Raw genomic sequence first — 25,000 nt, forward strand, 5'->3', positions numbered from 1 at the left:
TCTTGAATATTTTGCGTATTACGTAGCACCTTTCGCTGTACAAAAAAGAAAAAAAATAATCTTGTCTAAGTTTTGTTCAGCATAGCCATTTCCAGATTTCATTTTGTCCCTTCAGACTTAATGCGAAGTTCAAATTGAAGCTCTAATTATTTATGCGCTGGGAAATTAGTAACAATTTCAACCGTTGATTACGTTACCTTGGAGACGAGCACATATTTTAAGTCTTTCAAATACATCAGAAAGTTATGGTATTGTTTAAAATCAGTTTTCAAACAGTTGTAAATTACAGACAACCCTTCTGTCTAGGGCTGTTATATTTCACATAAATATGATTAAATTGTTCTCCTTTTATTAAGCTGTAAATTTATCTATGTGATACTTTTCGCAACGCATTAACAATATTCCGTTCTTTAGAATCCGTTTTCTTCTTAAATAATGATTTATACATATGTATACACACATATACATATATATATACATATATATATATATAGATATATTATATATATATATATATATATATATATATATATATACATATGTGCGTGTGCATGTGTGTGTGTGCGTTCATACATGGCGAAAATTATTATTGGGTAATTACAGGAGAAGAAGATAGATCATGAATTTCATTAACCCAGATATCCTGGCCAACGATGCAAATTAGCGTTGAACTTTTGCTTTTCTTTATCCTGGAGAATGGCATTTTGTTAAATTTTTGGCTATGAAAAGAGCAATTTAATTATAATAATAATTATACAAAGGTCTTCATGCTGATGAACACGCTAATCCTTTTTTAATTATCTAAAGGAATTAAGATTAATTGTCTACAGTGGTTCGGTATGGAAATAATTAACTATTTTTTCCCCCCAAATTCTGTCCTTTAGATGGATATTTTCTTTGGGTCTAATTGAATAATGCGATCATTTTTTTGTAGTTCGATATCAAATTAGTTTTTTACATGTGTAATGTTTTCCCTATTGCCATCGAAGCCCTCATTGATATTCACAGCAGATATGGGCCGAAACTTCATAACATTACCATTTCATTTCGATCGTTTATTAATTTGGTAATTAATTTGGGCAATATGGATTTATGCCATGATAGGTATTTGATTCACTATGCACTTACCTTACTGATATTACAAAAGCAAGGTGAGGAGCATATTCCCATATGCCTGTAATCATCTAAAAGCTGTACAAAGTATGCATAATTTAGCAGTGTCTCTTAAATATGCTCATTTTTTATTTGTAGTAGTATACTATATGCAGAATTTCAGGTTAAAAATACTGAGGAATCCTGGAGCTTTATCAAAAGAAAATCCTCAGTCACACATATTAGGTATGTCATGATATTGTTCAACATGTTTTCCGGTTACTGCCAAACCTTTTCTTCCCTTGAAATGAAAATAAAGTGCCATAGATGAACATGGATTCTTCTTGCTAACGTAGAACGGCCTTGGGGGAAGGCTACAGGACTTCGGACGCTCGTCTTTACAGGAAACTTAGGATTTAAGTGGACGGACTCCTTGCAGTACCAGAAAGAGTGCGACGTAGCTCATAAAATGTATGACCGTCCGGGTGGAATCTTATTGCATACTTCATGGAGACTCCAACATCTAGTGACCTCGTAAAGTAGTGGTTGAGAGGCCCTCAAAATTTCTTGAAGACCAATCATCAGGAAGGGACCCTACCGTCCTCTTACGCTTGCTCACAAGACAGAAACTGATTATTGTCTAAGAACATTTAAGTAGGATTTTCTGCTATACATGAAGTGCGAGGTCGTTTCGGATGTAAAATTTAATATTAGATTCTTTGCGATCTGTATTATGTTCACTCAGATAAATTAAAATGTAAACCATGTAATATTGACATCTAGATAAATACCAAAATTAGATATTTTTTGTCTGTTCAGTAATAAAGAAATCCTTATAATTTCATATTAGGTAATAATAAAGAATGAAGATATAAAGAGAAATGACAAAAAAAGCAGGAAATAGTACCGGATGATCTGATATCATTGCAGAACTCATTATCGTCGGAAATAGTCTCGCAATATTCAATGCATTTTTATTTTCACCTTTATTAAGACTCATATAACTGAATGTAATTTGTAGGATTGTTTTCTGCTTGAATATGATAGTGAGATGAGTTGAACATTAACATTATTGTAAATTTTTTCGTTAATAAAGGCGCATACTCACGAACGGGCACGCACAAGCACACTAAGACTTATGTATGTATGTATGTATGTATGTATGTATGTATGTAAGTATCATGTATGTATATTTGCGTATGTGTGTGTGTGTACGACTACTTCAAAGCAAAGGAGCGTCTAGTGGACGATTGTAGATTTCGTTGATAAGAAATCGTCACTTCATTTGGGGCGTGAAAATCGTGTGGCGAAAACGCAGCTATCTTGTAAATGTCCAGATAAAATCTGATTCCAAAAAAATGGCGCATGGATTTAATGTAAACCCCATTTCTCATAAAAAGGTGATGTATGTATCAAGCAGAGTATGGATTTCTCAACATAATAAGACGAGCATTCAGTTCTTTACGTCAAATTCACTGTAGATTCTTCAAGACTGGGTGTAACTACTTCCCTCCATTTTTGTATATACTGTTTATCAATAGTAAAAGTTTTGAGAGAGTCATTTTTCACAAAATAAGTATCTCTATAAATATATTTATAGATAAAACTACACAGAGAGCTTTCGAGAATCTACGTTCAGTATTATGATCATACATATTACATAATCGTACATAATCGTACAGAATCTAGAAAGCTCTTTTGTTTAGCCTTGATTTGAAAAAAGATACATAACTGTAGATTTGTTTCGCCATTTTAAGGCTCCTGATACTATGAGTATTTTTTTAACTGACAATTTGAACTGTAAGATTTGTTTCGCTATTTTAAGGCTCCTGATACTATGAGTATTTTTTCTTTTAACTGACAAGATTACTGTAATTTTAAACAAGAGTTAGAATGCACATTTCTAGAAATAGATCAAAGCCTTAAATTTCTGAAGTATCTAAGCGTAAGCAGAGGGCGAGAGGCTAACGAGAGACTGGCTATTTGAGGAGCTACGCAAGGGTATTTAACCTATTATGGTTTGGGGCAGTTAATCAGTGGAATGGCTGCTGTAAGTTGGAGGTACAACGACTTCTTAAACTTTCAACAATATTGTCTTACCGATGATGTTGCGACCATGCAGAAGGCAAGGAGAAATTCTACAAGGGACTGGATAAATGAATTCGGCCACCTCTTTCCCATCTTACTGGAGAAGCGTCGTTCCATGGAGGCGGAGTGCGACATACTATGCTACTAGCCTGTGCTCTGTCCCAACCTAGATTTTGTATTGGACTCTGGTGAAGCGAACAAAGGTTGAGGTAAGAGAATTTACTTCAGAATGGATAATTTAACATTTTACTTACATTACAACAAGCGTTAATACGAATCCTAGTCTTGGTCAAGGTAGGACCCGTATATAATTTCATCCATGTGTTCAGTATTCCGGAGTCAGGGTGAATTCAAAGGTACAGAACATTCAAGAAACCTACTCCTTACTTCTTTTAATACTTTCGCGTTCACAGGCTTTCCCTCTTGTTAGACAATACTGGCATCCTTTTACCGTGATTTCCTCTGTAATTTTCATCTCTGGTTCGGAGACATTCATTAACGTTTTAAAGGGGAGGGGACGATATAAATATTTTCCTTTCATATCCAATAGAATTTTAGTCATAATTGTTTGTATTGTACAGTTACCTCTCTCTCTCTCTCTCTCTCTCTACCTCTCCCTCTTCGTCTCTCTCTCCTCTCTCTCTCTCTCTCTCTCTCTCTCTCTCTCTCTCTCTCTCTCTTGTGCTGTTCTATTTGTACCAACTGACTGTAACCTCATGTACCTGCCGCTGAATATAGAATGGTTATTAATTGCAGCAAATTCACTGTAAATTGACACAACTGTGGATTTAATCATTTGTTGGAAATTACAGTGACTCTTGTGTTTAGTTTATTATTATGATCACGTTGATCTTTGTGATACTCGGCATTCAAAATATAACTGTGCCATATAAAATGAAACATGCAAATGTTAGCTAATGGTGTAACTACTATACCACAGTTGCAATTATCCGGATCCCACACGCCCTTAGGAACGTTATTCAGAACCTGACTAGGAAGTCCTGGGAATGCCATATTCTCTCTCTCTCTCTCTCTCTCTCTCTCTCTCTCTCTCTCTCTCTTCTCTAATACATCTTCGTCAGCCACTTAATTGGCCCACAGTAACCCTGCCTTGGGTACAAGAACGTCACCCAGAGTCGACAATATCACTTTCATCATAAGATTATCCACGTTTGTTCCCAGTATTTTATGTCGTCAAGATTAAACACTAGCGTCTTTAAAATCGTTTTTACGTTCTCAATAATTATGCTGACTAAATCCTCTATGAAGATTTTATGAATTGTCTGAGGAACTTAGTAGTGAGTGATGTTTGAGAGACGTCGATTTTCTTGAGACTCGATGCGCATCCTTCGTCGTAATGAAGGTCCTTCGATAGTGTTGAAATGAAGGCCGCCCTCTCGCTTCGCCCGAAAGATATTTACTGTCAATAACTGTGTCATTAAAGCCATCGTGCTTTATCCTAACGGCCGTTTACCCCATTCTTTTATGAAGCCTTATTGCCCGGCGTTCATAATTCCGTATTGCGAAATGGCATCGCTAGGCCCCATTTTTAACGCCCGGGGGAGTATTAACGTTTCTGAAATAAATGAAAATCTGAAGTTTAAGTTCCACAAGATGAGCCAAGAGGATTTTGGCGGGGACTGTTGGAGCTCACCTGATGGCGCCTAGATGAAGAAAAATGCCCCAAATTGCCCTTCCTGCGCGAAAAATGGGACGAGATATGCCACTGGGATACTGTCTTATCACTGGAGCTCCTTTCGAGAAAAGAAACTTCGAGCTCCGGAGGTCAATTCACTCTCAGTAGCAGCACAGTAAAGGTTCTGCTTTAATATATCTGTCTGTACCGTTAACATATCGACTTTATTTTGCTTTATTTTACATAATTTGAATGGCTGCAACTTCAATGTGACCTTGTACATGCTGTAAGCGGCGTTATACATACAATCTCGAAAACCGATATTTATTTTCATTTAAAGAATAGAAAAATGAATAAAATTCGAAGCATGTCTGTTGAATTATGAGTGAATCAATTCCGCCATGAACCACTCACTCTCCCTGTTGAAAATGTTCCGTAACAGAATCTTAACTGTGAATGAATAAGTGATTCAAGTTCATAGCACCTTTCCTATTGATTGCATTAGACTCAACTTGCAACAGGATCATTTTACTCTCGTCTATGTTAAGAGAGCTTAAACATTACGCAACGAGAAGTTTAATCTTGCTTAAATTACGGAAGTAAACTTATCATCACGAACGGAATATACTAGGATAATCATGTGCACTCGATTACAGATCATTGTTACGTCACTCGTGTCTATTCGATCGTTGTATAAACTTACTCAATGTGAGTGGAGTGCCATGAACGATATGAGATGTTTCTGGAATTTTAATAAAATAAATGCTGTTCGTGGAAAGCTGACGCCATTGTAAGTAAAATACTCGAAAAATGATGCGATAGATCCCACGTGGAGATAACTTTTCCCAGAATCACCCGAGGAGAAATTTTTAACTTTTGTGGAGGAGCTTAGTAATGTCCTTCGTCTGGAAAATAAAGTTATATGCAAATACTGGAAGTCGTTTTTGCACAACAGAAGCTTTCAGACGAGACTATTATTTGATTTATAATTGACGTTTGAATAAGGAATATTGGTCTCTAGAAGTGAAAACGATGGAGGTAATTATTGGTCAAAACCAACAACCAGTCAAAGGAAGACAATAATAATAATAATAATAATAATAATAATAATAATAATAATAATAATAATAATAATAATAATAATTGTTATTATTATTATTATTATTATTATTATTATTATTATTATTATTATTATTATTATTATTATTATTATTAATAATCTAGTTATTGCACTTGAGTAATGTAGTACTCAAATATATCTCAATGAATGATAAAATCCTGCTTAAGCAAGTTTTTTTTATTGATATGTTGAACAATTCTTGAAACAATAACGCGAACCCCACGTTATACTGGGCACGTAGGTAACTTATAGTTGTTAAGCTGCCGTGATGACGGTGGCACAATCAGACAGCACGTTTGCCCAAGGGGACCTGTGAGCAATTCATCACTGACGTCCTATTTCCTTCTCGTCCAGAGACCCTCCAAATAGACACTCACTCGTAATATGGCCAATGGAGCCACCCATGATGGCCACTCGTAAAACGAGACTGCGGACGCTCGTCTTTAATCGGAACGCATGTCAGTCTTAATGTGGACTCGTAACGCTTTCGAAAAGTGTGTAACATTGCCTCGTAAAATCGTTCGCGTCTCGAGGGCCGCCGGGAAGGAACGAGAAGCCTGACCATGACTATAAAGGCTGTGAATTTGCTGTGAAGTTGCAGGGGAGGACATTCGAAAGTGCATCATGATTCTTTCTTTAGGCCTATGCTGGGTCTTCTTTCAAGTCATGATAATCATAATATTTCCTTGTGCGAGCAGGGTTATTATGCAACGACGTAATTAAGGGTTAAGAAAATTCCTCCGTCCGAATAATTTCAGTTATGCTGTTGTAGAGTTGTGTTAAATGGCATAATTCCATAGTAGTTGCCAATAAACTTATATTATGATTCAAATATTTCAGCAACGCGCAGCCAGGTTCGTAATATGCAGGAGACATAGAGATCTCTCTTCTGAGAAAGAGAATAAGTTATAGATGGAATAGAAAGTTAGTACTGCTTGCGGATGTATACTCTTGTAGCGCCCACGAGTGCGGTCCTACGCACACCTAAAATAAAAATATCCTTTATCCCGCGATGCCTAACCCGAGAGAGAAACCATTGGTCGAGAGAAATACAACTTTTCTCGCAAGTCTTTTGTACATAATATCTCCATTGTCATTATTGTCCCATCTATGTATTATTACCACTGTGTGTATTATTATATCCAGTTTTCCAACCATATGTGTATGACCTTCAGTCAAATGTTCTGTATCAATTTGTATGTATGTATCTGTCTGTGAACAAACACAGATGTTGAATTTAATCCCTCTCTCGACCCGTCAGAGATCGGGAGCTACATTGCGGCTTGCACTAGCTCTTGACCTGTGTGAAAGTTTTGTAAATGAATCAGTAAGCTGTAAAGTTAAGTATATCTTAGTTTAACCAGACCACTGAGCTGATTAACAGCTCTCCTAGGGCTGCCCTGAAGGATTCGATATTTTTACGTGGCTAGGAACCAATTGGATACCTAGAAATGAGACCTACAGCTTATTGCGGGATCCGAACTTCATTATATCGAGAAATTAATTTCTAATCACCAGAAACAAATTCCTCTGATTTCATGTTGGCATGGCATGGAGTCGATCTCGTGACTACCGAATCAGTAAGCGAGCACGTAAACCACTCGACGAACGAGGAACTTTAGACTCTGTATCTTACTCATACCTTGCCTCACACTGGTGGCCCCGGAGAAATGCCCAACAAAGCCAGCAGCAATGATCCCAACGTTGCACACGCAACTCATCTATACTAACGTTAGCGGTAAGTAGATTGGTAGCCTCCGAGGTCTCTCTTCCTGATACGAAAGGAAAAGACCCACGTGCTTCCGTTTAAAAGACAAAAGATCTGACATGGAATTCTTAGTGGACTCCTAAGCATGCAGATCATTTATCCTGGTCAGCTTGAACGGATGACTCAAACCTTGCTCCCCAAACAACCTCTACATATCAATGGCCAGTGGAGACCACTGATAATTGTACACGGAAGGTGGGAGATGAAAAATGCTTTCAACGGGAAAGGATATGACTGGTTCTTCATCATGCCAGATGCGATAATGGTGTTGTTAGGAGTAGATCTCCCAACAGCGCACATCCTACTGGTTGATGTAGCAGCTAAACAGCTGATCCCAAGCAGAGCACTGATATCATATCTTCTAAAGCCAAGTAGATGTACCACAATAGCCCCATCGCACCCGATACCCCACCTCCAGAGATTCAAGAACTTCTATGGGAATACAATGACATGTTCAAAGAAGACCTAAGGCATGACTTGACAGAATCAGCAAAACATAGCATCCAGCACCAAATAGAGATCGAGGGTCCCCCGATCCACTCACAATTCAGATGGCTGACCCTAGAGAAGCTCATCTATGCAAAGAAGGTCTTCAAAGAAATGGAAGAGGTGGGAATATGCCAGAAATCCCCAGCCCATGGGCATCACCCCCACACATGGTAATGAAATCTGACAGAACATGGCGATTGTGTGGAGACTGTTGATGGCTAAACGTCAAAACCAAACCAGACAGGTAACTACTGCCAAATATAGCAGACATAACAAACGAAATGCAAAGTGCAAAAATCTTCATGAAAATTGATCTGCTAAAGTGGGATTTCCAGGTCTCATTGGCAAAAGAAAATATCGAGAAGACTGCAATCATCTCCCCCTTCGCCACCTACGAATTCAATTACAGCTGCTTTGGCCTCTGCAACTCAGGGGCAACATTCCAAAAACTGATGGATGAACTATTCAGGGACGTTGCATTCTGCATGGTCTACATAGACGAATTACTAATTTTCAGCCCAAACTTAAAAGAACATCTCAAAGACGTTTAGAAAGTGATACAAAGACTCAAGGAAAACATCTCATTATGCAGGAAGGCAAGTGTGAATGGGCAAAGAAAACGGTAAAGTTTTTGGGACACCAAATTAGTCCAGAAGGCATTAAACCTCTACCAGAAAAAGTGAAAGCAATAACAGACTACCCCATCACTTTATACCTAACATTGCCAAAAGAATTAGCCCCAAATTTGAGTGCCTGAAAGGAAAAAAAATAAACTAATTTGGGCAGAAAATAAAGATGAAGCATTTATTCTAGCAAAAAAAGAAATAACCTCTGCAGCAACACTAATCTTCCCTTTGCACCACAGGTCCCTTACCCTGACAACTGACGCAAGCAAAATGGTTGTCAGGGTAAGGTAGTTATGGTCGGAGCCCACTGGCCTTCTTCAGCAAAAAGCTAATAGTACTGAAACAGAAGTATTTATCATTCTGCCACTTCTGCCACATGCTCAAGGGATGACAGTTCGTGGTACAGATGGACCATCAACCACTTGTGCACACCTTCATGAAGTCAGCAAGCTTATGGTCAGCGTGACAATGACGGTACCTGTCAGTTATAGCTCAGCACTCCCTCACCATCAAGTACCTGAAGGGTTCAGCAAACGCTGTGGCAGACACACTGTTGAGAAACTGCATCAATATCATCCAGTTCGGGATAGCCTATCCTGAGATAGCAGATAGGATGATGCGGACCTGTAGCAACTGCGATGGATCAACCCAGCCCTAGAGCCTTCACTCTCACCTACAACCTATCCCACCCATTACGCCGATCAACTGCCCGAACCATAGCATGATGGGGAATGAGGAAAGATATTAAAACATGGACGAGAGAATGTCTCCCATGCCAGACATCAAAAGTCACAAGCCACTTCAAAAGTGGAATAGAAGAGTTCAAAACAATGAACCAATGACTTGCCCACATACATGGCGACATATTGGGACCACTACCAACCTCAGAGGGGTACAAATACCTGTTTGCCAGGAATGCCAGGTGGTCAGAAGCAATACCAATATGGCACCAGACGGCAAATGGCTATGTAAAAGCCCTCGTAGATTGGTCAGTAGGCACGTAAACCACCCCAGATCATCTCCAATGACATGGGAGCCAACTTCACATGCGCCCCATAGAATGCCCTTGATGATAGTCTGGGGACAAAAATAGAACATAGGACGGCCTGCAGTCCTGAAGTCAATGGCATTATCGAAAGGCTACACTGATCTCTAAAATCATCACTCACCGCCAGATGCTAGGGAGGGAACTGGAGAAGGGGGATACCTTGGATCCTACCAGGCCCCTGAGAATGACGTCGCACTCAGCGTTCAATGCATCTTCAGCAAAAGTCCTGTATAGCTAAGCGTTGACGTAGTCAGCAGATGTCTTCCAAGAACAAACAAATCCGACATCGCCGTCTAACCCCCCAAAAATGGTAGAGAGAATAATGCCAGCAAAGACGACCTACTGTGCAATCAGAAAGGTGTATTTCTACGGCGATCTACAATATGTAAAATAGTTGTTCATACGGGTGGAATTACACAGATCCCCCCTTTCCCCGGCATATCCAGGATCACACCGCATCCTCCAGAGATGACTCAAGCCATACCAGATGAAAGTGGACGGAAGAATAATGTGGGTTTGCATTGATCACTTGAAACCCACTTTCATATCAGATACAGACCTACAGCCGTAAGCCTCTCCCGTGTGGGGCAGTCCTGCAGCGACCACGTAAGCGGTTCTACACACACCTACAACCAAAATGGCATTTATCCCGCGAGAGAAACCATTGGTCGAGAGAAATACAACTTCTCTCGTATGTCTTTACATCTCCATTGTCATTATTGTCACGATCTGTGTGTTATTACCATTGTATGTTTTATTATACCAGTTTTCCAACTATATGTGTATGACCTTCAGAGATCGAGAGCTACAGTGAGGCTCGCACGAGCTCTTAACCCCTTGTGAAAGCTTTTTAAATAAATCAGTAAGCTGTAGACTTCGTATCTTACTCGCACCTTGCCTCACACCCTAATCGCAACAATAGGGAGGAATCTGATATATATAATATATATATATATATATATATATATATATATATATATAATATATATATATAATAGATATATAATATATATATATAATATTATATTATATTATAATTTTCAATTCCATCTTTCACTTTAACTCTCCGAGCAGATCGCTCCACTGCATCGGTCTCCCATGTTTTATAGCCAATGTCACACAGTTTTAAGTTGTCTTTTAAGTTGTCTTTGAATGTCTTCCTTGGTTTGCCAACATTTCGAGTCCCGTCACTTAGCTCTGAGTAAAAGAGCTGCTTAGGAAGGCGGCTGTCTGTCATTCTGATAATATGCCCTGCCCATCTCAACTGGCTTTTTATTATAATGGCCTCAAAACTGAGGCAGTTGGCCTCTTCAAGAACTCTTTCATTAGTGCTGCGGTCTTCCCAAGTTATTCTCGGGATGTTTCGCAAGGATCGCTGATGAAATTTTCTCAAGGGCTTTAACATGGCGTCGGTAAGTTGTCCAGGTTTCGGAACCATAAAGAAGGGTAGGTAGGACTTATTACCTGATATACCTTTATTTTGGTGTTAACACGCAAGTCGTGATCATCAAACATTTTCTTGCGTAGTTTTCCAAAAGCCGAGTTAGCGCATCTTAGGCGATATTGAACTTCATCATCTATATTGGCATTTGAAGATAGATGACTGCCAGGTATGGGAAGCGGTCTACAGATTCTAGAGCTTCTTCGTTAATTTCTATAGTAAGTGCAACTCTTATGGCATCAGTTGGAGGTGGTTGATATAATACTTGTGTTTTTCATATGTTGATGAAAAGCCCAAGACGAGAGTAAGCATCTGCAAATACATTCAATATAAATTGCAGATCATTTTCAGTTTGAGCACAGACAGCGTTGTCGTCTGCATACTGAAGCTCAACAATAGCAGTAACATTTACTTTAGTTCTTGCCTTTAACCGGTTGAGATTGAATATTCCTCCATCTATTCTGTATTTGATGGAGATACCTGGAGCCACTTCATCATGAATATATATATATATATATATATATATATATATATATATATAGATATATATATATACTATATATAATATATATATATATAATATATATAATATATAGATAAATATATATATATATATATAGATATTATATATATATATATATATATTTATATATATATGTATATATATACATATATATATATTATATATATATGTATATATATATATATATATATAGGATATATATAATATATATTCTATATATATATATATATGTTTATATATATGATATATATAGAGATATATATATATATATCTATATATATAATATATATGAATATATATATATATATATATATATATATATATATATAGATATATATATATTATAAATATTATATCTATTATATATATATATATATAATATATGATATATATATATATAATATATATATATATATATATAATATCTATAATAAAAACCTGGATGAATGTTTGGAAACTTATCAACACCCGATTTTAATTGTCAATCAGAAGCATATGTATTGCAATTAATTGTACAAAGTTGTCATAAAGCAATATATATATATATTATATCATATATAATATATATATTATATATAGACCATATACATAGTATATAGTATATATATTATATATTATATATATAATATATTATATAAATATATGTATATTGTATATGTATATGTATATCTAGAATAATATATATATATATATATATATATATCTAATATATATATACTATATATATAATCATTTATATAGATAATATATAGATTATATATATGTGTGTGTGTGTGTGTGTGGTGTGTTTGTGTGTGTAGATAGAGATATAATGACATATAATATGAGATATATATAATATAGTATAATATATGGACTATAGATAGAGATAAGATCGAGATAGAGATAGAAAGAGATATATACTATATATATAATAGAATATATTATATATAATATATATATCGAATAATATATATTTTATTCAGATATATATATTATATAATATACAGATATAACATCAAATATAATATGTAAAGAGAGATTATACATGACGATATATAGTTTGATATAATTATATTATTACAAACTTTATTATCTATTATTTATTATATATAAATAGGATATATAACATATATGAATAATAATATATATATAATATATATATATGAATATATCTATATACAAATAATATTTATATATATATAATAAGAAATAATTATAATATATATATAAAAATTACAGATATATATAGATATAAATATATATATAGATACAAAATATAATTAAATATTATATATATCGATATATAAATAGATAATATATATATATATATAATAGATATATTAACATTACATTATATTATAATTTATAAGGTATTAATAAATATCTTAATATAGATACAAATATATAATAAATTATAATATAATATATTATATATAATATAGTATATAATTATATACACATATATATATATATTCATCTATAGATCTATATATCATATATTATATAATATTATATATATATACTATATATATATATTGAATATATATATATATAGATATATATATATATATATATATATATAATATATATATAATATAATATATATACTATATATAGTATATATATATATATTAGTAATATATAGTATATACATACTAAGATATATATATATATATATATATCTATATAGATAGATATATATATATAATATATATATACTATATATAAATATATATATATAATAGATATATATAAACTATATATACATATAGGTATATATATACATATTTATATAGATAATAAAATATATATATATATATATAAAATATATTAATTATATATATATATATATATATATATAATATATATATATATCTGATTATATATATATATAGATATATATATACATATATATATATATATATATATGTATTATATATATATTTATATATATAAATATATATATATTATATATATATATTAATATATATATATAATAGATATATATAGATATATATACAGATATAGATATATATATATATATATATAATATATATATTATATATATATAAATATATATATATTGTATATTTATATATATTCAAGATATTATATATAATTATATATATATATTATATATATATATATCTATATATATATATATATGCACATACAAATAATATATATAATATATATATATATATATATATATATATATATATATTAATATATATATACATATATATATCTAAATATATATATATATATATATATATAATATAATATATATATATATATAGATATTAATTACATAAATTATATATATATATATAATATATATATATATATATATACTATATATATGTATATGTATATATAATATAAATAAACCATTATATATAACTATAATAATATATATATACATTATATACTATTATATATATAATATATATAATTTTATACAAACTTACAATTATTTGCATACATATGCTCTGATTGATTAAAATCGGTGCTTGATAAGTTTCCAAACATTCATCCAGTTTTTATTTTTTCATCAGAGTAGACAAACAGTAAGTCAATGCGCACATATGAACCATCCTTCCATGAGATATTTAATTAGCACCGACTCCATTATGAAGTCTGATTAAAAATGATGAGTGTTTCATTATAACTAATGAGGGCAAATGTTTGTGTTAAGTAATAACTTTTATTTTTCCCGGCAAAGATTACTAAACACTGGACGAGTTATAAAGCAAAATTAAGTTTTTGTATGACTTCAAGACAAGACTTGCAAAAAAATTCATTCCGAAATAAATCAAGTATAAACTTGTAGTTCAAGTTATAATTACATTCTGAAATTAGTAGAGCAATAATTCTTAAAAATTGTCAAATATTATTATTATTATTATTATTATTATTATTATTATTATTATTATTATTATTATTATTATTATTAAGTTAAATTAGTTTACTTTGGCTATTAAGGGCGATTTAATGACATCTTGCGTAAGTCCATCAGTCTTCGCAGGCTAAAAATTTATGACATTTCACAAGAATGATGCATGGACTAGAAAAAAAATGGTCTTCAGTTTTTTTATCCGAAAAAAAACCAAAACTCTATTGTTTCTTTTTAATCTTCCCTCTGATATGAATCGTGACCAAAAGCTCACTGAAATTTGGGATTGGCAACCACACTCCTAGTAAGGGAAAATCATGCCTAAACATGCATCAAGTTCTAGAAACAATACTGGTAAAATAAAGAGTTCATTTGCGTCATTATGGAATGTGCGATATGATACGGTATCTGTCTAACGCAGAGGGTAATTTCCCCTCGCGATGCAGTAAGTGTGTTTAGGACTATAGTAGATTCACATCAACCGTGCATCTCATGTCTAGACCAGTCCCTTACGATGCTCTTGATTGGCTGTTGATAAGCCAATCACAGGGCTGGAAACTCTCAGTCTCTCGAGAGAGTTCACACAGGCAGGATTTATGCTCCACCTCTCATGAGGGATACCTTTGAAAATCGTATCCCTCAGGAGAAGTGAACATACATCCTGCCTATATACAAGGTATCTAGAGAAAGAGGTAGCATCTTCCCCATTGAATGCTGTGGTAACACAAAGCAAAATATGATTTTTACCTGTTTGTTTTTTAAGTTTCGCTATAATGAAAATAGCTTCGCAAGCTTAAAGGAAAGTTGAGATTTTTTTTTATATTCCTGATACTGATACTGACAATATCAAAATAATAAAACACAATACAAACAAAGTCGTGCTTGAAAACTACTTCTTTTCCCTGACTGGCTAGCTATCAGTGACGGCACTAAGCTCCTCCCCATTTATACCTAGCTCGTCAGCTTTTAATAGTAAAAGCGGGAAGGCGGTCTTTTTTTAACTATGTTGACAGTTTAATGTAGCTAAACTTTGGTGTCTTGTGCCACATAATTCAGAAAAACATAGGGAAATTTGTACATTTTCATTACTTTCCGAGAAATATTTCCGCAGGTGACGTCATAACTGTAGTATGACGTCTTCTTCCGTTTAGCAGACGAATTTCTGTCCATGAGGCTTGGAGCAATTACATATACTTTATGTCAATTACAGTTACAATTATGATTACCAGCCCTATTATCAAATTACAACTGCAAAGAAATTTAAAATTAAATATAAATAAAGAAGTATGATTATAATTACCTTAAAGATTTTTAAATAATTACATTTCAATTAAATTACAATTACAATTACAAGAAGGCTGCGGTTAATGCACAACCCTGGTGTAAAAGGGGTGTGGCCCAAGCAGGCAAGAGACGCCGACGAGTCAATTTCCTTCGCTCAAGATGCAACCACCTTGCCTATGTAAACTCTCTCGAGAGACTGATAGTTTCCAGCCCTATGATTGGCTTATCAACAGCCAATCAGGAGCGTCATAAGAGACTGGCCTAGACATCAGATGCACGGTTGATGTGAATCTACTATAGTGCATTTTTTCCTTATTGGCTGTTACTTTTTGGAAGTATAGGTACACCTGTACACTTCGACTGTCCGAAAACTATACTAAATCCGAGAATCGGTTGTTCCATGGCAGATACTCTTAGCTTGAAGAGGGGAAAGGGGTTGCCCTTTGGTGCTTATGTCTGGGCTTCAGTTACCTAGCCGATAGACGTGTTAGGGCAAAGATTTAAAAAAAAAAAATTTTTAGTAACATGAAAAAGCATAGTATTAAAAGTTAAAGCATTTAGCTTTAATAGTTGTTCTGAAACATATCTCTCATGTGGTTGCCAGGCAATGTGATACTTGCTTTTTTATGTACACGCGCTGGTTCCTCGTATATAATAATGTATACGTGCATGGCCTATATATGACATAGAAAACCTCAATCACTGTAACTTTTTACCTGAATGTAGTTACTTTTACATTAAGTTATATATATATATATATATATATATATATATATATATATATATATAGATTATATATATATATATATATATATGTGTGTGTGTGTGTGTGTGTGTGTGTGTGTGCGTGTGTGCGTGTATAAGTAGTATGTGTGTGGGCGTCTTTGATATTTGTTAATGAGTAAATTACCTGTTCGACTGATATTGTTTGTTTTGTCGCTCGCTTGTTTATTTAATTTCATCATTCTCCGCAGAATACCCATATCTTGTTTTCATTCTTTATCAAAACTTGACCTTTTCGCTTACAGATAAGAGGTTTGCCAAATAGGAAAACGAAAACTTGGACATATTTATTAAAGTTTATCCCAAAAGCCACTTTAGCTCAGCTTCTCTTTCAGAAGTTTTAACGACCTTGGGATTCCTGAAGTCATTCGTACTAATGATGATTTAAATCAAATGTAGAAATAAAGGTCTTGTAGGTGTCATGGGACTATTGATTAGAGAAAAAGGACATGCCTTTAGCTTAGCGTTACACCAACAGAAGTATCTATTTATGGACAGCAAAACTATACCCCGTTGCAAGTAGGACCTAAATAACAGATACTGCTGATGTCACTAATTAAACATTTCGTAATCTCAGAATAAGTTCCAAAACTAGGAATATTAATATCAATACCCGTTCCTACATTTTAGTTGAAGGAAACTTTACCGACACGTTATACAAAACCTGTATTCCTTCTTATCGGACCTAGCCATTTCCACGTTGTGGCGAACCAATACGCCGTTGGCAGAAGTGAGAGATTGAATTATATTTTCATCAAACAGAATCGGATACTGGACGGGAGAGAGAACAGTAATTGATAGAAACTGCCTCCTGGGACCACTATACTTGGCTAAGTTACGGCCTGCCTATCAAGCAATCATGTTCTTTTTCCAGTTGACATTTCAATTGAGCACTGAGAGTTCCTTTTATCGGTTGTTCGCTGCATAGAATTAAGCATGGAGCCATTAAAGTTAGGAAGATAGCTTCCTCTAAGAGCAAATAACTTGAATATAGTAGTTTTGGTTTATATGCTGCCCTAGAATACTTTCACGAACCTGTTCATAATCTACGATTCGTTTTCTTTATATATGTATTTTTTATACCTTTTTGAATAGGAAATTATATAAGCCGGGAAGAAAAGTCTTTCAGCTAATGAAAGAATAAAAAATGAAAGTCATTTACCGTAGAGAAAGTCAAAAAGACGAATTTTGCCAGAAATATTCTAGCTTTCATTTTATTTCGTAATATCCACTGTTCTATTCTAGTATATAACTTATCGTCAGGTAAAACATTTCCCAGTTTTAATCTATCAGAAAAGAAAGCTGCTTTTATCGGTGCTAAAATTCGGATCGTTATTGTATCACTAATGATGTATTCAACATGATGATCAGTGCAATTAATCCCGACACAAATGTTCACTTTTTTCTGTTTTTGGAAGCTGTAATATTTCAGGCTCCCTATTAGCACCGACGCGTCAAAGCATTTCACGATAATAAAACTCGACAACCAATATTCATCTATGAATTAACTTTCCAAGGGATATGTCATTAGCAGCAATTTTGTTATTAACTCGGAATAAAAATGATGAACATTCCATTATGTCAAACGAGGTCACTATTTCCACTGGTCAGAAGACCCTTTTCAAGCTTCATATATGGGTATGGTCTTTATAGATATATCCATGTGACATATATGCACTATTTTCATATGTGCAGAGGCGCGTGCGCACACATACACACACACATATATATATAATATATATATATATATATATATATATATATATATATATATATATATATATATATAAGTACCATAGGGTTTTGATTAATAATATATTGTTCGTGCATTCTCTGTAACCGTGGAATGTGGAGGACAGTGCAGAGATAACGACCTGAGGGTAGCTGATCAATGAGTTTCTAGGGGATGGCGTGAGATAAAAGTGCTTAGTTCGTCGAGTCAATGTACGACAGTTTATGAACTCTTCCCAAAGTGCCTTTGTGAAACTAGATGCAGCTAGAACCGTGAGGCGCTAGCGAAACACTGTGTGTTCATAGTTGCGTGTGCGCCTCTTCTGTTAAAAGCGTTCATACCCAAGACTATGGGAGGGATTTGACAGAGGGCTTCGAGTCATAGGCAAAGATGCCGTGGCATTCGCCGGGGGAGTTTTTTTTGACATAGTGTTTAGTGTCCGGTTGGGAATGGGTGGGTAAGTGTTACCTTTACTTTAGCCAAAGGGGTGGCTTATTTGATATCTTGTAAGATGTTCCATTTTATTAACTTTGTCTTTAAACTTGTGTGGTGACTTACCAGAATGTGTTCTGTATCTTTGGCAGATGGTTCTGGATTTCAGTGGGACAGAGTTCCCAGGGAAAGGTGTGACCTTTTGGGTGACTTGACAATGAGTTGTTTTAAGTTAGTCTGTAAGACTGGATTACTTAGTTAATCGACTTAGTTACTGTAAATAAACGTTATGTTATGATGCAACTCTCTCATTTTCATTACCTGTTAGAATGGAGAGAAAGAGGTGGAGAGAGAGAGAGAGAGAGAGAGAGAGAGAGTGTGGGGGGTCTGCCTTCCGTTTCGTGTCCACGCTTACCGTATGAAATACATGGAGGGTTTTCCCATGTAATAGTGGTGGCAGACGGTTAAAGAGGGGATATAAAAAGTTTTCTTGTTTTTCTATGCCTAGGAACGCCAATGTAGAGATGGTTGGCCAGTTAGGAAATAAAAGGGGTAGAGAAAATGTCCGTCCGTGAGATGGGGGGATGAGGAAAGATTTTCTATTAGGGTCATCAAATTTGCTCGTACCGAGATGGGTGGGAGTCGTGAGACAAGCAACTCAGTCTAGTTTGTAAGTGAGTTGCTAGGAGTCATCTCACCGGTCGCGTTTGTATTGTGCCGACGAGATTTACGCGTTTTTACGAAGAATTTCGAGTTCCTTTTTTCCCATTATGGAGTGGTGAGTGTTAAACTATTGTTTTGAAAGGAGTGGGTTTTTGTTTAAATATTTTCAGGGTTATGGGATTGGTTCAAGAGGTCAAAATAATTTTTTCTTTCCCCCATAGTGAAGTGTTTTCTTTATTTGCACGTGTTAATAATAGACTATGCATCGTCTTTGTTTAAAACATAGGAGTGTATTTTTCTATGCATGGGAACTGTGCTTATATAAGCAGATTTGGCTTAGAGACACAGAGCGGCCACAATTTTAAGGGCTCAGCACATTTCTGCAGAGAGGCGCCTTGCATTGCGAGGGTGTACGGGCATCCCTTGGGAGGGTAGTTGCATGGGTACCACTAGCCTCACTCGAGAGATAGTGCAGGGATGGGGATACTGCTGGCATGCCTCTGGAGTGTTCTGCCGCTCGACTGATGGGGTTGTTCTTCAGGGGGGGAGAAATTTTTTTTTGTCTCAGTATTGAGTGAACTTCTTCCCCCTTTTCCTTTTTTTTTTTTTTCTTAGTGTTGGAGATGGATTTGCCTTGACATTGGATGCTAAGATATCAGCTGATTGATTAGTTGATGAAGTGAAATGCCCGTAGAGTTTTTTAAGAAAAGAGATTTTTTTTTCTCTCCCTTGGATGAAGAGAAAGGAAATAAAAGAGATTTTTCTTTTCCGAAAATGAAGGGAAAAGTAGTTAACATGCACGGGATGTGTTATATGTTTCTTTGTGCCTGAAAAGACACAAATATAAGGGGGATACACAGATTATTTTTTTTATTGTGTTGGAGAAATTACTTTGAAATGCCGATGATTGGTGTTGTATCTGTGTGTGTGGCAATGGTGTTATGTCATGGTGTTGCATGCTGGAGAAATTGTATGTCATAGGATTCAGCATTACTGTTGTATGCATATTTTGAATTTCACCCTTACTTGAGAATTATTGCTTTGGAGAGTTATTATTATTATTATTGATTAATAATTGTATACTTGAGATGTGTCACGGGAGGTTTGCTTAAGTATAATTATCATTACGGGAGAATTGTTTTACGAGAGATTTGAGATATTTCATGGGAGATTATTTGATAATTATTACAGATAATTATTCAAGGAGAATTATTACAATGAATTAATGGGAGAAGTCCTTGTGTTAATTATTTGTTGAGGTTTTTGTAACTTTGGAGAATATTTCAGTGATTCATCGGGATGAGTTTTGCTGAATCTTGATGAATCTGGCTGAATCTTGGTGAGTTGTGTGGAATTTTGCTGAATTTTGCTGAATTTTTTGCTGAATTTTTGGAGAATGGACAAGCATTAACATTGGTGATATTTTTTTGTACTGATACTGATGATTTTGATGATAGCAATTTTTTTTGGTGATTTTGTGATAATGATATTTCTGATACTGATTTTTTATATACTAATACGTGTTTTAATGCTGTCAAGGGATGGTGAAATCTTTTGTGATTATGGGAATGAACTAACAACACATTGATTTTAGTTTTTTTTTCTTTTTTTATGAGTTCAGCAGATAATTGCTTGACATCTAGTAGTTTACGGGAGATAAGTTAATGGTGCCGTTGATTTTTTCATTTTTCTCCTTTTTTTGGAAGTTAGCCATCGCTGCATGACAAAGAATTTTTTTTTTTACCATGGGTGAATTTGAATTTTATTTTTTTTCTCCAGTTAGTGTGAATATTATCCAGTTCATGACTTAGAGTCATTTAAGAGAAAGTGTTGTGTTTTAGCTATTTGATGCTATAGAGTAATATAGGGGAGAATTTCTTGCATGTTTTGAATGCATACGTAATGGCACTACATTTTTTTCTCTGGATATTTGTGTTCCAGAATTGTGAGTTTTCTTGCACAATACCCTTGTTGTATTTGTGACAAACTTTGTGAGAGATAGGAAACTTGGTTAAGTTTTCTAGTGGCTATGTCGTAGTGCATATGGAGAAGTCTTTGCTTAGACACTGTGAGTTGGGGAATTCTGTTATAATGACTTGTGGCACATTGGTGGTTTTTTCTAGAATTTTCTAGACAGTTTTATTTGCCGAGTTTTTGCCCTTTTTTAGCAGTTATGCTAAATGGAGTGAGTTTTTATAGTTTTTACTATAACATTGAGTTATTCTCTGGAGAATTGGAGTTATAATTGAGATATATTATTTTGATGAGATAATTGGAGGTATATATTATTTTGGAGTATATTTTGAGATATAATTATGGGAGATATATATTGTTTGGCCATTTTTGATATTGCCAATAGTGGTATGAGCTATGTTTAGTTCAATTATTTTGCAGCCATCTTTGTTGCAAATGGAGACACATATTTGGAGATTATGGGGCAATATTTGTGAGTATGTGAGTTAGTTGCCTTGAGCGCACATTTTTTGGAGATATATTATTTGGAGCCTTGTTTTGTTCCACATGGAGTTATTGTGGAAATAGAGGTAAATATTTTGTATTTGCCGAAATAGAGGTGATTATTCTCTATTCCTGGAGTGGTGTTTTTTTTTTTCTACTGACATGTGGCTTTGGAGAAATAAGAGAATAATATAAGGGGGTTGGTTATTAACCAATGGAGGATATATTTCTATAACCGGAGTGGTGTTATTATTGATATGGTGTCTCATAATGGAGTTGGAATTAACCTTGGGCGGGGGTTGACCCCTTTTTTTTTGTGGGGGGGGGGGGGGGGGATTATGGAGTATGTTTTTTTCGAGACAAGAGAAGATTCTGAGGTTCTCTTTTTTTTGATTTCGTGTCTATTTAGAGGCGAGTGGCATTACTGCATTACGAGTCATATGGAGATGTGTGTGCATTTTTTATGTTCACAGGTGTGGTTATTCTTGGAGAAATAATAATTTGGGAAAAGTCATGTTGAGAGAATAAGTCCTCGAGACAAATTTTTGAACACATTAGTCATATCTGGAGTTAATTCTGTGAAATGTGTCAGTTAGACCTTTTTTCTTGAGAATCATGAGTTTCCAAACTTATGTGTCTGACTAGACAATTTTTGTTTTTGTGCTGTTGTTTGAACATGCGTCCGCAGGCGATTTTTTCTGCTGACAAGCGATGTGATGAGCCGTGTGCTGATTCTTTTTCTTTTTTCTGATGGTGATAGATCAGAATTTTGCAATGTCTGGAAATGTGGCTATAGCATTTCACGAAAGCGCATGTATGAGAGTTGCTTTCTGGCAAATTCCATAACTTTACATGGAGCATTTCTTGGGGAAAAACGCGGGAGTTATGCATATTACATGTATTATGCATTTTGTGATTGGGGAAATCTACTTGTGATTATCTTTTTTTTATTATTTTTCTTCCTTTTCCTATGAGAGATATGATTTGGGGATTGAGCTTAAATAACATTTCTTTTTTGGACGGGAGATTTGATTTTACCGGGAGATGTGATTTTTCGAGGGTTATTGCTTACGTAAAGGGAGTTTGACATTAAGTCTCATTGTAATTAACTATTGAGCAGTAAAGGGGTTTTTGCTGTTAAAAGTTGGAGATTTTTACTGATTTTGTGGGTTGTCAGAACTTGAGAGAACATTTTTGGGTCTGGGTGTTACGTGATTCTTTTCTTTCTTGAGCTTGTTACGAATTTTTTCATTTTTTTTTCTTGTGAGCACATTCGAGTTCGAAATGTGAGTGCAGAATTCCGTGGAGTTGCTGTGATTTCTGAGTTGTGTGTGTGCTGATGTGCGCGAGTTTGGAGAATTGAATTGGAGAACTTGATGTTTCTTTTTCTTAGAGAGTTGTGATAATGATTATCATTTTAGTAGTCATATTTAAGGGAGTTAATTGGGAGGAGTTCAGTTAGTATTTCATGACCCTTTGAGATCATTGTTTGATAGAAGTAGTATGTTTGGGTTAATTTTCTTAGATTGACCAAAGACCTGACTGACATACTAACGCCCAAAAGTTCACCGACACCAGCAAGACGTCCACCAGCCGTGAAGAGAGGTTGCTGCCATGTTGTCCATCGTGATTACAAGTATTTCCACGTGGGTGATCGAGAGAATTCTACAGCGTGTTTTTTGGGGATCTACAAGAAGCCGTGAGAGTCTTCTACGATGAGGGAGGCATTCCGTCTTCTACAGTTGCTACAGCCTGCTATAGCCTGTTGCTGTCTGTTCAGTACTGCAGACAAACGAAGAGGGATATTCAAGAATCCTAATGCCGAAAATATGGGAGAAAATGCGTTTTGTGTTATTGGGAGATTAAAGCGTGATAAGACTTTATTTTATAATGCCAGAGACGTGCAGTTTTTCTTATTTTATTTTAAGCCGGCCAATGTTTTATATTGTATAAGCAATTTTGCTAGGCGGGGGCTAGCATATAGGTGCGAGGCCGAGCAATCTGTAAGACATAGGGTTTTGATTAATAATATATTGTTCGTGCATTCTCTGTAACCTGTGGAATGTGGAGGACAGTGCAGAGATAACGACCTGAGGGTAGCTGATCAATGAGTTTCTAGGGGATGGCGTGAGATAAAAGTGCTTAGTTCGTCGAGTCAATGTACGACAGTTTATGAACTCTTCCCAAAGTGCCTTTGTGAAACTAGATGCAGCTAGAACCGTGAGGCGCTAGCGAACTGTGTGTTCGTATGTGCGTGTGCGCCTCTTTCTGTTAAAAGCGTTCATACCCAAGCCTATGGGAGGGATTTGACAGGGGCTTCGAGTCATAGCAAAGATGCCGTGGCATTCGCCGGGGGAGTTTTTTGACATAGTGTTTAGTGTCGGTTGGGAATGGGTAAGTGTTACCTTTACTTTAGCCAAAGGGGTGCTTGTTTGATATCTTGTAAGATGTCCATTTTATTAACTTTGTCTTTAAACTTGTGTGTGTACTTACCAGAATGTGTTCTGTATCTTTGGCAGATGGTTCTGGATTTCAGTGGGACAGAGTTCCCAGGGAAAGGTGTGACCTTTTGGGTGACTTGACAATGAGTTGTTTTAAGTTAGTCTGTAAGACTGGATTACTTAGTTAATCGACTTAGTTACTGTAAATAAACGTTATGTTATGATGCAACTCTCTCATTTTCATTACCTGTTAGAATGGAGAGAAAGAGGTGGAGAGAGAGAGAGAGAGAGAGAGAGAGAGAGAGATGTGGGGGGTCTGCCTTCCGTTTCGTGTCCACGCTTACCGTATGAAATACATGGAGGGTTTTCCCATGTAATATATATATATATATATATATATATATATATATATATATATATATATATATATATATATGTGGAAGTATGTGTGCATGTGTATACACACACATACATATACATACACACACAAACACACACG

Source organism: Macrobrachium nipponense, chromosome 2 (assembly GCF_015104395.2).
Source record: "Macrobrachium nipponense isolate FS-2020 chromosome 2, ASM1510439v2, whole genome shotgun sequence".
Taxonomy (NCBI): Eukaryota; Metazoa; Arthropoda; class Malacostraca; order Decapoda; family Palaemonidae; genus Macrobrachium; species Macrobrachium nipponense.